This window comes from Eubalaena glacialis, chromosome 7 (assembly GCF_028564815.1).
Source record: "Eubalaena glacialis isolate mEubGla1 chromosome 7, mEubGla1.1.hap2.+ XY, whole genome shotgun sequence".
Taxonomy (NCBI): Eukaryota; Metazoa; Chordata; class Mammalia; order Artiodactyla; family Balaenidae; genus Eubalaena; species Eubalaena glacialis.
The window spans coordinates 129,116,997-129,140,191 of NC_083722.1; positions in this window are offsets into that span (position 1 = coordinate 129,116,997).

The following is a 23,195-nucleotide window of genomic DNA, read 5'->3' on the forward strand; positions in this document are numbered from 1 at the left end:
AAGGCCCACTATTGGGCCTGTCACCTGTGAAAGCCAGCATCAAAAAGACACAGGATGGAACATCGTGTATTGCAGCAGTATTTACAATAGCCAAGACATGGAAGCAACAAAAATGTCCATCATCAGATGAATGGACGAAAAAGTGGTCCATGTACACAATGCAATATTAGACACAGAAAAGAATGAAACAATGCCGTTTGCAGCACCATAGACGAGGCTACACACAATCACACAACTTGAAGTAAGTCAGAAAGCGAGAGACACATATCCTATGATATCACGTATAGGTCTTATGTAAAAATTGATAGGAATGAACCTATTTCCACAGAGAAGGACACTCACGTGTTCAGAAAACAAGCTTGTGCTTAACCAAACGGAAAGGTGTGAGGAATGTATAACGGAGGATATTGGGTTTAACAGACATATGCTAATACTTATAAAATATATAATCATCAGACATACCGAATACCAAGAGAGGTCTACACAACATTCTGTAATAATCTCTACGGAACAGGATCCAAACATGAAAAGATATATGAATCAATGAAAGACATTCTGTACACCTAGAACAAACACAACATTGCAATCAAATTTGCTCTGAGAAAAATGAAAATTAAACTGAGAATATCAACAACAAATAAGTAGACATAGTTTCTGGGGGTTTGTCCTGGCACATTCCACTCTACTTTACAACCTACAAACAGGACTTCCAGGAAGGCTGTGTTGCCCTAGTAACCAGAGTTGGGAATATAGAAATGCTGCCCCCTTGTGGCCGTTTCCTGCAACAGCAGCTTTAAATGCAGAACTAATGGTCATGTGATATTCACAATTACTACAGGGCTGTAAAGGACACCTGCCCTCAAAAAATGTCCTGGTGCAGGTAATGGCCACAGGAATTGAGAACATGGCAAATTTTTCAAGGAAACAATTTGAAGAGGTGAGTTTCTCTGTTTTACTTAAAAAAAAAAACGTAGATGAAAGCTCAATATCGGGAATTATTAGACGCATGCAAATCCAACCTACAAAAAGGTATCACCACCCAACACTCAAAATGCCATCAGTAAAAAGTCTACAAACAATAAATTCTGAAGGGGTTTTAGAGAACTGTGTACCCTCTAGTTGCTGGTGGGATGTACACTGGTAACAGCCAGTAGTGAGAACAGAATGGAGGTGCGTTGAAAGGGAAAAATTTGAACTACCATATGATCTAGTAGGCCCACTGCTGGGCCTAATCCCTGAGAAGACCAGAATCCAAAAGACACAGGCTGGCAATCCTGCACTGCATCAATATTTAGCATTGCCAAGACTTGGAAGTAACCAAAATGTCCATCCACAGATGAATGCACAAAGAAGAAGTGGTCCATGTACACAATGCAATATTCGCCATGGAAAAGGATGAAACACTGCTCTTTGCAGCACCATAGATGAGCCTAGAGATAATCACAGAACATGAGGTAAGTCGGAAAGCAGCCGACAAATAACCTGTGATATCACTCCTAGCTGTTACCTAACAACTGACACGTATGAACATATTTCCACAGAGAAAGACTCTCACAGACTTAGAAAACAAACTATGGTTATCTAAAAGGAAAGGTGGGAGGAATGGATACATTAAGATTAGGGTTACCGTACGTATGCAAATACATATTAAACACACGTATCAAAAAGACCGACCATATACCAAGGGAGGTCTACTGAACGCTCTGTAATAATTTACACGGGGGCTTGCCTGGTGGCACCGTGGTTAAGAATCCACCTGCCAATGCAGGGGACACAGGTTCGATCCCTGGTTCGGGAAGGTCCCACATGCAGCAGAGCAACTAAGCCCGTGCACCACAACTAATGAGCCTACGCTCTGGAGCCCATGAGCCATAACTACTGAGCCCATGCACCACAACTACTGAAGCCCACACGCCTAGAGCCCGTGCTCCGCAACAAGAGAAGCCACTGCAGTGAGAAGCCGGTGCACCGCAATGGAGAGTAGCCCCCGCTCACCGCAACTGGAGAAAGCCCACATGCAGCAACGAAGATCCAACTCAGCCAAAAATAAGTAAATAAATAAAATAAATTTATTTAAAAAAATAATAGTAATTTACATGGGAAGAGGATCTGTACATGAGTAGATATATATAATGTTCAATTGAACCTGATTGTGCACACCCAGAACAAACACTATTCTGCTCATTACCCCAATTTAAAAAATTAAAACCACGAACAACAATTAATGAGACATAAAGTTATTGGGGTTTTCCCTGGCACATCCCATTCTAATTTACAACCTAGGAACACAACTTTCAGGAAGGCTCTGCTGCCCTAGTAACCAGACTTGGGAATGGAGAAATGCTGCCGCCTTGTGGCCGTTTCCCACAACAGCAGCTTTAAACACAGGGCTAAGGGTCACTTGAGATTCACAGTAATTGTAGGGCCGTAAATGACACGTGTCCTCAAAACATGTCCTGGGGTAGGTAATGGCCAAGAAAGTTCACAACACGGAAAATTTTTCAAGAAAACAATTTGAAGAGGTAAGTGTTACTCACTCGGTTGTTTTAAAAAAAGAAGAACATGGATAAAAGCTCAATATCAGGAATTATTGGTTGGATGCAAATCCAAACTACAAAAAGATTTCACCACCCAATATTCAAAATGCCATCCGTAAAAAGTCTACAAACAATGCATGCTGACGGGTTGGGGGAGAAATGCATACCCACTATGCTGTTGGTTGGATGTAAACTGGTAACAGCTAATCATGAGAACAGAACGGAGCTGCGTTTAAAAGGTAAAAATTGAGCTACCATATCATGCGGCCGATCCCCTAATGGGCCTATACCCTAAGAAGACCAGAATGGGAAAGGCACAGACAGGCAAACATGCCCTGCAGCAATATTTACAATAGCCAAGCCATGCAAGCAAACAAAATGTCCATCAACAGATAAATGGACAAAGAAGAAGTGGTATACGTACCGAATGGAATAGTAGCCTCGGGAAAAAAATGAACAATGCCGTTTGCAGGACTACACATGAGCCTAGAAATAATCATAGTACGTTACGTAAGTCAAAAGGGAATGACAAATATCCTATGATATCATTTATACGTGTTATCCTAAGATTGCTCCCAATGAACATATTTCCACAGAAAAACACACTCACAGACTGATAAAACAAACTAATGGTTAACCAAAATGAAAGGTGGGAGGATGGATAAATTAGGATTATTAGGAAATTAGCATACATATACTAACATATGTTAAATGTATATAAACATATAACATATAAACTATATGAATTATATAATCACCAATACATATAAAATATATCATGACAAAACACCTACCAAATACCAAGGGAGGTCTACTCAACATTCTGTAATAACATACATGGTAACAGGATCCGAAGATGAACAGACATATGTATGAATCATTGACCAGATTCTGTACAGCCAGACAATCACAACACTCTAATCAAATTTCCTCCGATAAGAAATATAAATTAAATTTAAAAAACGAACATAAGTAAGGAGACATAAACTTCTGGGGGCTTGTCCCAGCACATTCCACTCTAATTTACAACCGAGGAACACGACGTCCAGGAAGACTCTGTTGCCCTAGTAACAAGAGTTGAGAACGTAATAATGCTGCCGCCTTGTGGCTGTTTCCCACAACAGCAGCTTTAAACACAGTGCTAATGGTCGCTTAATAGTCACGAGGACTGCGGGGCTGTAAATGATACCTGCCCTCAAAAAATGTCCTGGGGTAGGGAATAGGCAAGAAATTTCAACACATGACAAAGTTTTCAAGAAGTCAATATGAGAGGGAAGTTGTACTCACTCTTTAAAAAAAAAAGGAAAAGGAAAAAAAAGACACGCCTAAAGCTCAGTATAAGGAATTATTAGCTGCATGCAAATCCAACGTCCACAAAGGTTTCAGCTCACACCAGTCAAATGACCATCAGCAAAAAGTCTACAAACTATAAATGCTGAAGAGGTTTTAGGGAACTGTGTACCTTCTAGCTGCTGATGGGGTGTAAAGTGCTAACAGCACTAATGAAAACTGAATGCAGCTGCTTTAAAAGGTAAAAATTGAGCTACCGTATGATGCGGCAGGGCACCTTCTGGGCCTATAACCTAAGACCACCAGAATCGGAAAGACAGAGGCAGGCAAATGTGCACTGCAGCAATATTGAAAGAGCCAAGACATGGAAGCAAAAAAAAGCTCCATAAACAGATGAATGGACAAAGAAGAAGTGGTATATGTACAGAATGGAATATTAGCCACGAAAAAAAATAAAAGAATGGCATATGCAGCACCACGGATGAGCCTAGAGATAATCACACAACGTGAAGTAAGTCAGATTGCGAAAGACAAATGTTCTACGATATCACTTATGTTATCTGAAAATTCATAAAAATGAACATATTTCCATAGGGAAAGACAATCTCAGATGGAGAAGACAAACTTATGGTTAAGCCAAAGAAAAGGTGTGAGGAATGGACAAATTAGGATATTGGGGTTAACAAACATATACTAATACATATAAAATATATCATCCCCAAAGACCTATGGAATACCAAGAGTGGTCTATTCAACACTCTACAATAACCTACATGGAAAAGGACACAAAGATCAATAGATATATGTATATGTGTACATGAACAAGATTCTGTGCAGCTAGAACAAAAGACATTTTAAAATCCAATTTGCTCTGATAAAAATGAAAACTTAAAGACACAAACAAGAATTAAGGAGGCTAAAACTTATGGGGGTTTGTCCTGACACATTCCACTCTAATCTGCAACCTAAAAGCACAACTTGCAGCAAGGTTCTGTTTCCCTAGCAAGCAGAGTTGCCAACGTAGAAATGCTGCCACCTTAAGGCCGTTTCCTCAAACAGCAGCTTTAAATCCACTGCTAATGGTCACTAATATTCACAAGGACTGCAGGGCTGTAAATGACTCATGCCCTCAAAAACTGTCCTGGGGTAGGGAATGGCCAAAAAAATCCAAACGTGGCAAATTTTTCAAGAAGGAAATTTGAAGTTGTAAGTTTAGCTGAATCTTAAAAAAAAATGAAAAGGACATTGATACACGCAAAACATCAGGAATTATTAGACGCATGCAAATCCAATCTACACAAACGTATCACCTCACACCAGTCAGAATGACCATCAGCAAAACGTCAACAAACAATAGATGTTGAAGAAGTTGTGGAGAATAGCGTAACCTCTCGGTCTAAGTGGGATGTAAACTGGTAACCGCCAATAATAGGAACAGAATGGCAGTGCGTTGAAAGGTAAAAATTGAGTCCCCATATGATCCGGAAGGCCCACTATTGGGCCTGTCACCTGTGAAAGCCAGCATCAAAAAGACACAGGATGGAACATCGTGTATTGCAGCAGTATTTACAATAGCCAAGACATGGAAGCAACAAAAATGTCCATCATCAGATGAATGGACGAAAAAGTGGTCCATGTACACAATGCAATATTAGACACAGAAAAGAATGAAACAATGCCGTTTGCAGCACCATAGACGAGGCTACACACAATCACACAACTTGAAGTAAGTCAGAAAGCGAGAGACACATATCCTATGATATCACGTATAGGTCTTATGTAAAAATTGATAGGAATGAACCTATTTCCACAGAGAAGGACACTCACGTGTTCAGAAAACAAGCTTGTGCTTAACCAAACGGAAAGGTGTGAGGAATGTATAACGGAGGATATTGGGTTTAACAGACATATGCTAATACTTATAAAATATATAATCATCAGACATACCGAATACCAAGAGAGGTCTACACAACATTCTGTAATAATCTCTACGGAACAGGATCCAAACATGAAAAGATATATGAATCAATGAAAGACATTCTGTACACCTAGAACAAACACAACATTGCAATCAAATTTGCTCTGAGAAAAATGAAAATTAAACTGAGAATATCAACAACAAATAAGTAGACATAGTTTCTGGGGGTTTGTCCTGGCACATTCCACTCTACTTTACAACCTACAAACAGGACTTCCAGGAAGGCTGTGTTGCCCTAGTAACCAGAGTTGGGAATATAGAAATGCTGCCCCCTTGTGGCCGTTTCCTGCAACAGCAGCTTTAAATGCAGAACTAATGGTCATGTGATATTCACAATTACTACAGGGCTGTAAAGGACACCTGCCCTCAAAAAATGTCCTGGTGCAGGTAATGGCCACAGGAATTGAGAACATGGCAAATTTTTCAAGGAAACAATTTGAAGAGGTGAGTTTCTCTGTTTTACTTAAAAAAAAAAACGTAGATGAAAGCTCAATATCGGGAATTATTAGACGCATGCAAATCCAACCTACAAAAAGGTATCACCACCCAACACTCAAAATGCCATCAGTAAAAAGTCTACAAACAATAAATTCTGAAGGGGTTTTAGAGAACTGTGTACCCTCTAGTTGCTGGTGGGATGTACACTGGTAACAGCCAGTAGTGAGAACAGAATGGAGGTGCGTTGAAAGGGAAAAATTTGAACTACCATATGATCTAGTAGGCCCACTGCTGGGCCTAATCCCTGAGAAGACCAGAATCCAAAAGACACAGGCTGGCAATCCTGCACTGCATCAATATTTAGCATTGCCAAGACTTGGAAGTAACCAAAATGTCCATCCACAGATGAATGCACAAAGAAGAAGTGGTCCATGTACACAATGCAATATTCGCCATGGAAAAGGATGAAACACTGCTCTTTGCAGCACCATAGATGAGCCTAGAGATAATCACAGAACATGAGGTAAGTCGGAAAGCAGCCGACAAATAACCTGTGATATCACTCCTAGCTGTTACCTAACAACTGACACGTATGAACATATTTCCACAGAGAAAGACTCTCACAGACTTAGAAAACAAACTATGGTTATCTAAAAGGAAAGGTGGGAGGAATGGATACATTAAGATTAGGGTTACCGTACGTATGCAAATACATATTAAACACACGTATCAAAAAGACCGACCATATACCAAGGGAGGTCTACTGAACGCTCTGTAATAATTTACACGGGGGCTTGCCTGGTGGCACCGTGGTTAAGAATCCACCTGCCAATGCAGGGGACACAGGTTCGATCCCTGGTTCGGGAAGGTCCCACATGCAGCAGAGCAACTAAGCCCGTGCACCACAACTAATGAGCCTACGCTCTGGAGCCCATGAGCCATAACTACTGAGCCCATGCACCACAACTACTGAAGCCCACACGCCTAGAGCCCGTGCTCCGCAACAAGAGAAGCCACTGCAGTGAGAAGCCGGTGCACCGCAACGGAGAGTAGCCCCCGCTCACCGCAACTGGAGAAAGCCCACATGCAGCAACGAAGATCCAACTCAGCCAAAAATAAATAAATAAATAAAATAAATTTATTTAAAAAAATAATAGTAATTTACATGGGAAGAGGATCTGTACATGAGTAGATATATATAATGTTCAATTGAACCTGATTGTGCACACCCAGAACAAACACTATTCTGCTCATTACCCCAATTTAAAAAATTAAAACCACGAACAACAATTAATGAGACATAAAGTTATTGGGGTTTTCCCTGGCACATCCCATTCTAATTTACAACCTAGGAACACAACTTTCAGGAAGGCTCTGCTGCCCTAGTAACCAGACTTGGGAATGGAGAAATGCTGCCGCCTTGTGGCTGTTTCCCACAACAGCAGCTTTAAACACAGGGCTAAGGGTCACTTGAGATTCACAGTAATTGTAGGGCCGTAAATGACACGTGTCCTCAAAACATGTCCTGGGGTAGGTAATGGCCAAGAAAGTTCACAACACGGAAAATTTTTCAAGAAAACAATTTGAAGAGGTAAGTGTTACTCACTCGGTTGTTTTAAAAAAAGAAGAACATGGATAAAAGCTCAATATCAGGAATTATTGGTTGGATGCAAATCCAAACTACAAAAAGATTTCACCACCCAATATTCAAAATGCCATCCGTAAAAAGTCTACAAACAATGCATGCTGACGGGTTGGGGGAGAAATGCATACCCACTATGCTGTTGGTTGGATGTAAACTGGTAACAGCTAATCATGAGAACAGAACGGAGCTGCGTTTAAAAGGTAAAAATTGAGCTACCATATCATGCGGCCGATCCCCTAATGGGCCTATACCCTAAGAAGACCAGAATGGGAAAGGCACAGACAGGCAAACATGCCCTGCAGCAATATTTACAATAGCCAAGCCATGCAAGCAAACAAAATGTCCATCAACAGATAAATGGACAAAGAAGAAGTGGTATACGTACCGAATGGAATAGTAGCCTCGGGAAAAAAATGAAAAATGCCGTTTGCAGGACTACACATGAGCCTAGAAATAATCATAGTACGTTACGTAAGTCAAAAGGGAATGACAAATATCCTATGATATCATTTATACGTGTTATCCTAAGATTGCTCCCAATGAACATATTTCCACAGAAAAACACACTCACAGACTGATAAAACAAACTAATGGTTAACCAAAATGAAAGGTGGGAGGATGGATAAATTAGGATTATTAGGAAATTAGCATACATATACTAACATATGTTAAATGTATATAAACATATAACATATAAACTATATGAATTATATAATCACCAATACATATAAAATATATCATGACAAAACACCTACCAAATACCAAGGGAGGTCTACTCAACATTCTGTAATAACATACATGGTAACAGGATCCGAAGATGAACAGACATATGTATGAATCATTGACCAGATTCTGTACAGCCAGACAATCACAACACTCTAATCAAATTTCCTCCGATAAGAAATATAAATTAAATTTAAAAAACGAACATAAGTAAGGAGACATAAACTTCTGGGGGCTTGTCCCAGCACATTCCACTCTAATTTACAACCGAGGAACACGACGTCCAGGAAGACTCTGTTGCCCTAGTAACAAGAGTTGAGAACGTAATAATGCTGCCGCCTTGTGGCTGTTTCCCACAACAGCAGCTTTAAACACAGTGCTAATGGTCGCTTAATAGTCACGAGGACTGCGGGGCTGTAAATGATACCTGCCCTCAAAAAATGTCCTGGGGTAGGGAATAGGCAAGAAATTTCAACACATGACAAAGTTTTCAAGAAGTCAATATGAGAGGGAAGTTGTACTCACTCTTTAAAAAAAAAGGAAAAGAAAAAAAAAAGACATGCCTAAAGCTCAGTATAAGGAATTATTAGCTGCATGCAAATCCAACGTCCACAAAGGTTTCAGCTCACACCAGTCAAATGACCATCAGCAAAAAGTCTACAAACTATAAATGCTGAAGAGGTTTTAGGGAACTGTGTACCTTCTAGCTGCTGATGGGGTGTAAAGTGCTAACAGCACTAATGAAAACTGAATGCAGCTGCTTTAAAAGGTAAAAATTGAGCTACCGTATGATGCGGCAGGGCACCTTCTGGGCCTATAACCTAAGACCACCAGAATCGGAAAGACAGAGGCAGGCAAATGTGCACTGCAGCAATATTGAAAGAGCCAAGACATGGAAGCAAAAAAAAGCTCCATAAACAGATGAATGGACAAAGAAGAAGTGGTATATGTACAGAATGGAATATTAGCCACGAAAAAAAATAAAAGAATGGCATATGCAGCACCACGGATGAGCCTAGAGATAATCACACAACGTGAAGTAAGTCAGATTGCGAAAGACAAATGTTCTACAATATCACTTATGTTATCTGAAAATTCATAAAAATGAACATATTTCCATAGGGAAAGACAATCTCAGATGGAGAAGACAAACTTATGGTTAAGCCAAAGAAAAGGTGTGAGGAATGGACAAATTAGGATATTGGGGTTAACAAACATATACTAATACATATAAAATATATCATCCCCAAAGACCTATGGAATACCAAGAGTGGTCTATTCAACACTCTACAATAACCTACATGGAAAAGGACACAAAGATCAATAGATATATGTATATGTGTACATGAACAAGATTCTGTGCAGCTAGAACAAAAGACATTTTAAAATCCAATTTGCTCTGATAAAAATGAAAACTTAAAGACACAAACAAGAATTAAGGAGGCTAAAACTTATGGGGGTTTGTCCTGACACATTCCACTCTAATCTGCAACCTAAAAGCACAACTTGCAGCAAGGTTCTGTTTCCCTAGCAAGCAGAGTTGCCAACGTAGAAATGCTGCCACCTTAAGGCCGTTTCCTCAAACAGCAGCTTTAAATCCACTGCTAATGGTCACTAATATTCACAAGGACTGCAGGGCTGTAAATGACTCATGCCCTCAAAAACTGTCCTGGGGTAGGGAATGGCCAAAAAAATCCAAACGCGGCAAATTTTTCAAGAAGGAAATTTGAAGTTGTAAGTTTAGCTGAATCTTAAAAAAAAATGAAAAGGACATTGATACACGCAAAACATCAGGAATTATTAGACGCATGCAAATCCAATCTACACAAACGTATCACCTCACACCAGTCAGAATGACCATCAGCAAAACGTCAACAAACAATAGATGTTGAAGAAGTTGTGGAGAATAGCGTAACCTCTCGGTCTAAGTGGGATGTAAACTGGTAACCGCCAATAATAGGAACAGAATGGCAGTGCGTTGAAAGGTAAAAATTGAGTCCCCATATGATCCGGAAGGCCCACTATTGGGCCTGTCACCTGTGAAAGCCAGCATCAAAAAGACACAGGATGGAACATCGTGTATTGCAGCAGTATTTACAATAGCCAAGACATGGAAGCAACAAAAATGTCCATCATCAGATGAATGGACGAAAAAGTGGTCCATGTACACAATGCAATATTAGACACAGAAAAGAATGAAACAATGCCGTTTGCAGCACCATAGACGAGGCTACACACAATCACACAACTTGAAGTAAGTCAGAAAGCGAGAGACACATATCCTATGATATCACGTATAGGTCTTATGTAAAAATTGATAGGAATGAACCTATTTCCACAGAGAAGGACACTCACGTGTTCAGAAAACAAGCTTGTGCTTAACCAAACGGAAAGGTGTGAGGAATGTATAACGGAGGATATTGGGTTTAACAGACATATGCTAATACTTATAAAATATATAATCATCAGACATACCGAATACCAAGAGAGGTCTACACAACATTCTGTAATAATCTCTACGGAACAGGATCCAAACATGAAAAGATATATGAATCAATGAAAGACATTCTGTACACCTAGAACAAACACAACATTGCAATCAAATTTGCTCTGAGAAAAATGAAAATTAAACTGAGAATATCAACAACAAATAAGTAGACATAGTTTCTGGGGGTTTGTCCTGGCACATTCCACTCTACTTTACAACCTACAAACAGGACTTCCAGGAAGGCTGTGTTGCCCTAGTAACCAGAGTTGGGAATATAGAAATGCTGCCCCCTTGTGGCCGTTTCCTGCAACAGCAGCTTTAAATGCAGAACTAATGGTCATGTGATATTCACAATTACTACAGGGCTGTAAAGGACACCTGCCCTCAAAAAATGTCCTGGTGCAGGTAATGGCCACAGGAATTGAGAACATGGCAAATTTTTCAAGGAAACAATTTGAAGAGGTGAGTTTCTCTGTTTTACTTAAAAAAAAAAACGTAGATGAAAGCTCAATATCGGGAATTATTAGACGCATGCAAATCCAACCTACAAAAAGGTATCACCACCCAACACTCAAAATGCCATCAGTAAAAAGTCTACAAACAATAAATTCTGAAGGGGTTTTAGAGAACTGTGTACCCTCTAGTTGCTGGTGGGATGTACACTGGTAACAGCCAGTAGTGAGAACAGAATGGAGGTGCGTTGAAAGGGAAAAATTTGAACTACCATATGATCTAGTAGGCCCACTGCTGGGCCTAATCCCTGAGAAGACCAGAATCCAAAAGACACAGGCTGGCAATCCTGCACTGCATCAATATTTAGCATTGCCAAGACTTGGAAGTAACCAAAATGTCCATCCACAGATGAATGCACAAAGAAGAAGTGGTCCATGTACACAATGCAATATTCGCCATGGAAAAGGATGAAACACTGCTCTTTGCAGCACCATAGATGAGCCTAGAGATAATCACAGAACATGAGGTAAGTCGGAAAGCAGCCGACAAATAACCTGTGATATCACTCCTAGCTGTTACCTAACAACTGACACGTATGAACATATTTCCACAGAGAAAGACTCTCACAGACTTAGAAAACAAACTATGGTTATCTAAAAGGAAAGGTGGGAGGAATGGATACATTAAGATTAGGGTTACCGTACGTATACAAATACATATTAAACACACGTATCAAAAAGACCGACCATATACCAAGGGAGGTCTACTGAACGCTCTGTAATAATTTACACGGGGGCTTGCCTGGTGGCACCGTGGTTAAGAATCCACCTGCCAATGCAGGGGACACAGGTTCGATCCCTGGTTCGGGAAGGTCCCACATGCAGCAGAGCAACTAAGCCCGTGCACCACAACTAATGAGCCTACGCTCTGGAGCCCATGAGCCATAACTACTGAGCCCATGCGCCACAACTACTGAAGCCCACACGCCTAGAGCCCGTGCTCCGCAACAAGAGAAGCCACTGCAGTGAGAAGCCGGTGCACCGCAACGGAGAGTAGCCCCCGCTCACCGCAACTGGAGAAAGCCCACATGCAGCAACGAAGATCCAACTCAGCCAAAAATAAATAAATAAATAAAATAAATTTATTTAAAAAAATAATAGTAATTTACATGGGAAGAGGATCTGTACATGAGTAGATATATATAATGTTCAATTGAACCTGATTGTGCACACCCAGAACAAACACTATTCTGCTCATTACCCCAATTTAAAAAATTAAAACCACGAACAACAATTAATGAGACATAAAGTTATTGGGGTTTTCCCTGGCACATCCCATTCTAATTTACAACCTAGGAACACAACTTTCAGGAAGGCTCTGCTGCCCTAGTAACCAGACTTGGGAATGGAGAAATGCTGCCGCCTTGTGGCCGTTTCCCACAACAGCAGCTTTAAACACAGGGCTAAGGGTCACTTGAGATTCACAGTAATTGTAGGGCCGTAAATGACACGTGTCCTCAAAACATGTCCTGGGGTAGGTAATGGCCAAGAAAGTTCACAACACGGAAAATTTTTCAAGAAAACAATTTGAAGAGGTAAGTGTTACTCACTCGGTTGTTTTAAAAAAAGAAGAACATGGATAAAAGCTCAATATCAGGAATTATTGGTTGGATGCAAATCCAAACTACAAAAAGATTTCACCACCCAATATTCAAAATGCCATCCGTAAAAAGTCTACAAACAATGCATGCTGACGGGTTGGGGGAGAAATGCATACCCACTATGCTGTTGGTTGGATGTAAACTGGTAACAGCTAATCATGAGAACAGAACGGAGCTGCGTTTAAAAGGTAAAAATTGAGCTACCATATCATGCGGCCGATCCCCTAATGGGCCTATACCCTAAGAAGACCAGAATGGGAAAGGCACAGACAGGCAAACATGCCCTGCAGCAATATTTACAATAGCCAAGCCATGCAAGCAAACAAAATGTCCATCAACAGATAAATGGACAAAGAAGAAGTGGTATACGTACCGAATGGAATAGTAGCCTCGGGAAAAAAATGAAAAATGCCGTTTGCAGGACTACACATGAGCCTAGAAATAATCATAGTACGTTACGTAAGTCAAAAGGGAATGACAAATATCCTATGATATCATTTATACGTGTTATCCTAAGATTGCTCCCAATGAACATATTTCCACAGAAAAACACACTCACAGACTGATAAAACAAACTAATGGTTAACCAAAATGAAAGGTGGGAGGATGGATAAATTAGGATTATTAGGAAATTAGCATACATATACTAACATATGTTAAATGTATATAAACATATAACATATAAACTATATGAATTATATAATCACCAATACATATAAAATATATCATGACAAAACACCTACCAAATACCAAGGGAGGTCTACTCAACATTCTGTAATAACATACATGGTAACAGGATCCGAAGATGAACAGACATATGTATGAATCATTGACCAGATTCTGTACAGCCAGACAATCACAACACTCTAATCAAATTTCCTCCGATAAGAAATATAAATTAAATTTAAAAAACGAACATAAGTAAGGAGACATAAACTTCTGGGGGCTTGTCCCAGCACATTCCACTCTAATTTACAACCGAGGAACACGACGTCCAGGAAGACTCTGTTGCCCTAGTAACAAGAGTTGAGAACGTAATAATGCTGCCGCCTTGTGGCTGTTTCCCACAACAGCAGCTTTAAACACAGTGCTAATGGTCGCTTAATAGTCACGAGGACTGCGGGGCTGTAAATGATACCTGCCCTCAAAAAATGTCCTGGGGTAGGGAATAGGCAAGAAATTTCAACACATGACAAAGTTTTCAAGAAGTCAATATGAGAGGGAAGTTGTACTCACTCTTTAAAAAAAAAGGAAAAGAAAAAAAAAAAGACATGCCTAAAGCTCAGTATAAGGAATTATTAGCTGCATGCAAATCCAACGTCCACAAAGGTTTCAGCTCACACCAGTCAAATGACCATCAGCAAAAAGTCTACAAACTATAAATGCTGAAGAGGTTTTAGGGAACTGTGTACCTTCTAGCTGCTGATGGGGTGTAAAGTGCTAACAGCACTAATGAAAACTGAATGCAGCTGCTTTAAAAGGTAAAAATTGAGCTACCGTATGATGCGGCAGGGCACCTTCTGGGCCTATAACCTAAGACCACCAGAATCGGAAAGACAGAGGCAGGCAAATGTGCACTGCAGCAATATTGAAAGAGCCAAGACATGGAAGCAAAAAAAAGCTCCATAAACAGATGAATGGACAAAGAAGAAGTGGTATATGTACAGAATGGAATATTAGCCACGAAAAAAAATAAAAGAATGGCATATGCAGCACCACGGATGAGCCTAGAGATAATCACACAACGTGAAGTAAGTCAGATTGCGAAAGACAAATGTTCTACGATATCACTTATGTTATCTGAAAATTCATAAAAATGAACATATTTCCATAGGGAAAGACAATCTCAGATGGAGAAGACAAACTTATGGTTAAGCCAAAGAAAAGGTGTGAGGAATGGACAAATTAGGATATTGGGGTTAACAAACATATACTAATACATATAAAATATATCATCCCCAAAGACCTATGGAATACCAAGAGTGGTCTATTCAACACTCTACAATAACCTACATGGAAAAGGACACAAAGATCAATAGATATATGTATATGTGTACATGAACAAGATTCTGTGCAGCTAGAACAAAAGACATTTTAAAATCCAATTTGCTCTGATAAAAATGAAAACTTAAAGACACAAACAAGAATTAAGGAGGCTAAAACTTATGGGGGTTTGTCCTGACACATTCCACTCTAATCTGCAACCTAAAAGCACAACTTGCAGCAAGGTTCTGTTTCCCTAGCAAGCAGAGTTGGCAACGTAGAAATGCTGCCACCTTAAGGCCGTTTCCTCAAACAGCAGCTTTAAATCCACTGCTAATGGTCACTAATATTCACAAGGACTGCAGGGCTGTAAATGACTCATGCCCTCAAAAACTGTCCTGGGGTAGGGAATGGCCAAAAAAATCCAAACGCGGCAAATTTTTCAAGAAGGAAATTTGAAGTTGTAAGTTTAGCTGAATCTTAAAAAAAAATGAAAAGGACATTGATACACGCAAAACATCAGGAATTATTAGACGCATGCAAATCCAATCTACACAAACGTATCACCTCACACCAGTCAGAATGACCATCAGCAAAACGTCAACAAACAATAGATGTTGAAGAAGTTGTGGAGAATAGCGTAACCTCTCGGTCTAAGTGGGATGTAAACTGGTAACCGCCAATAATAGGAACAGAATGGCAGTGCGTTGAAAGGTAAAAATTGAGTCCCCATATGATCCGGAAGGCCCACTATTGGGCCTGTCACCTGTGAAAGCCAGCATCAAAAAGACACAGGATGGAACATCGTGTATTGCAGCAGTATTTACAATAGCCAAGACATGGAAGCAACAAAAATGTCCATCATCAGATGAATGGACGAAAAAGTGGTCCATGTACACAATGCAATATTAGACACAGAAAAGAATGAAACAATGCCGTTTGCAGCACCATAGACGAGGCTACACACAATCACACAACTTGAAGTAAGTCAGAAAGCGAGAGACACATATCCTATGATATCACGTATAGGTCTTATGTAAAAATTGATAGGAATGAACCTATTTCCACAGAGAAGGACACTCACGTGTTCAGAAAACAAGCTTGTGCTTAACCAAACGGAAAGGTGTGAGGAATGTATAACGGAGGATATTGGGTTTAACAGACATATGCTAATACTTATAAAATATATAATCATCAGACATACCGAATACCAAGAGAGGTCTACACAACATTCTGTAATAATCTCTACGGAACAGGATCCAAACATGAAAAGATATATGAATCAATGAAAGACATTCTGTACACCTAGAACAAACACAACATTGCAATCAAATTTGCTCTGAGAAAAATGAAAATTAAACTGAGAATATCAACAACAAATAAGTAGACATAGTTTCTGGGGGTTTGTCCTGGCACATTCCACTCTACTTTACAACCTACAAACAGGACTTCCAGGAAGGCTGTGTTGCCCTAGTAACCAGAGTTGGGAATATAGAAATGCTGCCCCCTTGTGGCCGTTTCCTGCAACAGCAGCTTTAAATGCAGAACTAATGGTCATGTGATATTCACAATTACTACAGGGCTGTAAAGGACACCTGCCCTCAAAAAATGTCCTGGTGCAGGTAATGGCCACAGGAATTGAGAACATGGCAAATTTTTCAAGGAAACAATTTGAAGAGGTGAGTTTCTCTGTTTTACTTAAAAAAAAAAACGTAGATGAAAGCTCAATATCGGGAATTATTAGACGCATGCAAATCCAACCTACAAAAAGGTATCACCACCCAACACTCAAAATGCCATCAGTAAAAAGTCTACAAACAATAAATTCTGAAGGGGTTTTAGAGAACTGTGTACCCTCTAGTTGCTGGTGGGATGTACACTGGTAACAGCCAGTAGTGAGAACAGAATGGAGGTGCGTTGAAAGGGAAAAATTTGAACTACCATATGATCTAGTAGGCCCACTGCTGGGCCTAATCCCTGAGAAGACCAGAATCCAAAAGACACAGGCTGGCAATCCTGCACTGCATCAATATTTAGCATTGCCAAGACTTGGAAGTAACCAAAATGTCCATCCACAGATGAATGCACAAAGAAGAAGTGGTCCATGTACACAATGCAATATTCGCCATGGAAAAGGATGAAACACTGCTCTTTGCAGCACCATAGATGAGCCTAGAGATAATCACAGAACATGAGGTAAGTCGGAAAGCAGCCGACAAATAACCTGTGATATCACTCCTAGCTGTTACCTAACAACTGACACGTATGAACATATTTCCACAGAGAAAGACTCTCACAGACTTAGAAAACAAACTATGGTTATCTAAAAGGAAAGGTGGGAGGAATGGATACATTAAGATTAGGGTTACCGTACGTATACAAATACATATTAAACACACGTATCAAAAAGACCGACCATATACCAAGGGAGGTCTACTGAACGCTCTGTAATAATTTACACGGGGGCTTGCCTGGTGGCACCGTGGTTAAGAATCCACCTGCCAATGCAGGGGACACAGGTTCGATCCCTGGTTCGGGAAGGTCCCACATGCAGCAGAGCAACTAAGCCCGTGCACCACAACTAATGAGCCTACGCTCTGGAGCCCATGAGCCATAACTACTGAGCCCATGCGCCACAACTACTGAAGCCCACACGCCTAGAGCCCGTGCTCCGCAACAAGAGAAGCCACTGCAGTGAGAAGCCGGTGCACCGCAACGGAGAGTAGCCCCCGCTCACCGCAAATGGAGAAAGCCCACATGCAGCAACGAAGATCCAACTCAGCCAAAAATAAATAAATAAATAAAATAAATTTATTTAAAAAAATAATAGTAATTTACATGGGAAGAGGATCTGTACATGAGTAGATATATATAATGTTCAATTGAACCTGATTGTGCACACCCAGAACAAACACTATTCTGCTCATTACCCCAATTTAAAAAATTAAAACCACGAACAACAATTAATGAGACATAAAGTTATTGGGGTTTTCCCTGGCACATCCCATTCTAATTTACAACCTAGGAACACAACTTTCAGGAAGGCTCTGCTGCCCTAGTAACCAGACTTGGGAATGGAGAAATGCTGCCGCCTTGTGGCCGTTTCCCACAACAGCAGCTTTAAACACAGGGCTAAGGGTCACTTGAGATTCACAGTAATTGTAGGGCCGTAAATGACACGTGTCCTCAAAACATGTCCTGGGGTAGGTAATGGCCAAGAAAGTTCACAACACGGAAAATTTTTCAAGAAAACAATTTGAAGAGGTAAGTGTTACTCACTCGGTTGTTTTAAAAAAAAAGAAGAACATGGATAAAAGCTCAATATCAGGAATTATTGGTTGGATGCAAATCCAAACTACAAAAAGATTTCACCACCCAATATTCAAAATGCCATCCGTAAAAAGTCTACAAACAATGCATGCTGACGGGTTGGGGGAGAAATGCATACCCACTATGCTGTTGGTTGGATGTAAACTGGTAACAGCTAATCATGAGAACAGAACGGAGCTGCGTTTAAAAGGTAAAAATTGAGCTACCATATCATGCGGCCGATCCCCTAATGGGCCTATACCCTAAGAAGACCAGAATGGGAAAGGCACAGACAGGCAAACATGCCCTGCAGCAATATTTACAATAGCCAAGCCATGCAAGCAAACAAAATGTCCATCAACAGATAAATGGACAAAGAAGAAGTGGTATACGTACCGAATGGAATAGTAGCCTCGGGAAAAAAATGAACAATGCCGTTTGCAGGACTACACATGAGCCTAGAAATAATCATAGTACGTTACGTAAGTCAAAAGGGAATGACAAATATCCTATGATATCATTTATACGTGTTATCCTAAGATTGCTCCCAATGAACATATTTCCACAGAAAAACACACTCACAGACTGATAAAACAAACTAATGGTTAACCAAAATGAAAGGTGGGAGGATGGATAAATTAGGATTATTAGGAAATTAGCATACATATACTAACATATGTTAAATGTATATAAACATATAACATATAAACTATATGAATTATATAATCACCAATACATATAAAATATATCATGACAAAACACCTACCAAATACCAAGGGAGGTCTACTCAACATTCTGTAATAACATACATGGTAACAGGATCCGAAGATGAACAGACATATGTATGAATCATTGACCAGATTCTGTACAGCCAGACAATCACAACACTCTAATCAAATTTCCTCCGATAAGAAATATAAATTAAATTTAAAAAACGAACATAAGTAAGGAGACATAAACTTCTGGGGGCTTGTCCCAGCACATTCCACTCTAATTTACAACCGAGGAACACGACGTCCAGGAAGACTCTGTTGCCCTAGTAACAAGAGTTGAGAACGTAATAATGCTGCCGCCTTGTGGCTGTTTCCCACAACAGCAGCTTTAAACACAGTGCTAATGGTCGCTTAATAGTCACGAGGACTGCGGGGCTGTAAATGATACCTGCCCTCAAAAAATGTCCTGGGGTAGGGAATAGGCAAGAAATTTCAACACATGACAAAGTTTTCAAGAAGTCAATATGAGAGGGAAGTTGTACTCACTCTTTAAAAAAAAAGGAAAAGAAAAAAAAAAAGACACGCCTAAAGCTCAGTATAAGGAATTATTAGCTGCATGCAAATCCAACGTCCACAAAGGTTTCAGCTCACACCAGTCAAATGACCATCAGCAAAAAGTCTACAAACTATAAATGCTGAAGAGGTTTTAGGGAACTGTGTACCTTCTAGCTGCTGATGGGGTGTAAAGTGCTAACAGCACTAATGAAAACTGAATGCAGCTGCTTTAAAAGGTAAAAATTGAGCTACCGTATGATGCGGCAGGGCACCTTCTGGGCCTATAACCTAAGACCACCAGAATCGGAAAGACAGAGGCAGGCAAATGTGCACTGCAGCAATATTGAAAGAGCCAAGACATGGAAGCAAAAAAAAGCTCCATAAACAGATGAATGGACAAAGAAGAAGTGGTATATGTACAGAATGGAATATTAGCCACGAAAAAAAATAAAAGAATGGCATATGCAGCACCACGGATGAGCCTAGAGATAATCACACAACGTGAAGTAAGTCAGATTGCGAAAGACAAATGTTCTACAATATCACTTATGTTATCTGAAAATTCATAAAAATGAACATATTTCCATAGGGAAAGACAATCTCAGATGGAGAAGACAAACTTATGGTTAAGCCAAAGAAAAGGTGTGAGGAATGGACAAATTAGGATATTGGGGTTAACAAACATATACTAATACATATAAAATATATCATCCCCAAAGACCTATGGAATACCAAGAGTGGTCTATTCAACACTCTACAATAACCTACATGGAAAAGGACACAAAGATCAATAGATATATGTATATGTGTACATGAACAAGATTCTGTGCAGCTAGAACAAAAGACATTTTAAAATCCAATTTGCTCTGATAAAAATGAAAACTTAAAGACACAAACAAGAATTAAGGAGGCTAAAACTTATGGGGGTTTGTCCTGACACATTCCACTCTAATCTGCAACCTAAAAGCACAACTTGCAGCAAGGTTCTGTTTCCCTAGCAAGCAGAGTTGGCAACGTAGAAATGCTGCCACCTTAAGGCCGTTTCCTCAAACAGCAGCTTTAAATCCACTGCTAATGGTCACTAATATTCACAAGGACTGCAGGGCTGTAAATGACTCATGCCCTCAAAAACTGTCCTGGGGTAGGGAATGGCCAAAAAAATCCAAACGCGGCAAATTTTTCAAGAAGGAAATTTGAAGTTGTAAGTTTAGCTGAATCTTAAAAAAAAATGAAAAGGACATTGATACACGCAAAACATCAGGAATTATTAGACGCATGCAAATCCAATCTACACAAACGTATCACCTCACACCAGTCAGAATGACCATCAGCAAAACGTCAACAAACAATAGATGTTGAAGAAGTTGTGGAGAATAGCGTAACCTCTCGGTCTAAGTGGGATGTAAACTGGTAACCGCCAATAATAGGAACAGAATGGCAGTGCGTTGAAAGGTAAAAATTGAGTCCCCATATGATCCGGAAGGCCCACTATTGGGCCTGTCACCTGTGAAAGCCAGCATCAAAAAGACACAGGATGGAACATCGTGTATTGCAGCAGTATTTACAATAGCCAAGACATGGAAGCAACAAAAATGTCCATCATCAGATGAATGGACGAAAAAGTGGTCCATGTACACAATGCAATATTAGACACAGAAAAGAATGAAACAATGCCGTTTGCAGCACCATAGACGAGGCTACACACAATCACACAACTTGAAGTAAGTCAGAAAGCGAGAGACACATATCCTATGATATCACGTATAGGTCTTATGTAAAAATTGATAGGAATGAACCTATTTCCACAGAGAAGGACACTCACGTGTTCAGAAAACAAGCTTGTGCTTAACCAAACGGAAAGGTGTGAGGAATGTATAACGGAGGATATTGGGTTTAACAGACATATGCTAATACTTATAAAATATATAATCATCAGACATACAGAATACCAAGAGAGGTCTACACAACATTCTGTAATAATCTCTACGGAACAGGATCCAAACATGAAAAGATATATGAATCAATGAAAGACATTCTGTACACCTAGAACAAACACAACATTGCAATCAAATTTGCTCTGAGAAAAATGAAAATTAAACTGAGAATATCAACAACAAATAAGTAGACATAGTTTCTGGGGGTTTGTCCTGGCACATTCCACTCTACTTTACAACCTACAAACAGGACTTCCAGGAAGGCTGTGTTGCCCTAGTAACCAGAGTTGGGAATATAGAAATGCTGCCCCCTTGTGGCCGTTTCCTGCAACAGCAGCTTTAAATGCAGAACTAATGGTCATGTGATATTCACAATTACTACAGGGCTGTAAAGGACACCTGCCCTCAAAAAATGTCCTGGTGCAGGTAATGGCCACAGGAATTGAGAACATGGCAAATTTTTCAAGGAAACAATTTGAAGAGGTGAGTTTCTCTGTTTTACTTAAAAAAAAAAAACGTAGATGAAAGCTCAATATCGGGAATTATTAGACGCATGCAAATCCAACCTACAAAAAGGTATCACCACCCAACACTCAAAATACCATCAGTAAAAAGTCTACAAACAATAAATTCTGAAGGGGTTTTAGAGAACTGTGTACCCTCTAGTTGCTGGTGGGATGTACACTGGTAACAGCCAGTAGTGAGAACAGAATGGAGGTGCGTTGAAAGGGAAAAATTTGAACTACCATATGATCTAGTAGGCCCACTGCTGGGCCTAATCCCTGAGAAGACCAGAATCCAAAAGACACAGGCTGGCAATCCTGCACTGCATCAATATTTAGCATTGCCAAGACTTGGAAGTAACCAAAATGTCCATCCACAGATGAATGCACAAAGAAGAAGTGGTCCATGTACACAATGCAATATTCGCCATGGAAAAGGATGAAACACTGCTCTTTGCAGCACCATAGATGAGCCTAGAGATAATCACAGAACATGAGGTAAGTCGGAAAGCAGCCGACAAATAACCTGTGATATCACTCCTAGCTGTTACCTAACAACTGACACGTATGAACATATTTCCACAGAGAAAGACTCTCACAGACTTAGAAAACAAACTATGGTTATCTAAAAGGAAAGGTGGGAGGAATGGATACATTAAGATTAGGGTTACCGTACGTATACAAATACATATTAAACACACGTATCAAAAAGACCGACCATATACCAAGGGAGGTCTACTGAACGCTCTGTAATAATTTACACGGGGGCTTGCCTGGTGGCACCGTGGTTAAGAATCCACCTGCCAATGCAGGGGACACAGGTTCGATCCCTGGTTCGGGAAGGTCCCACATGCAGCAGAGCAACTAAGCCCGTGCACCACAACTAATGAGCCTACGCTCTGGAGCCCATGAGCCATAACTACTGAGCCCATGCGCCACAACTACTGAAGCCCACACGCCTAGAGCCCGTGCTCCGCAACAAGAGA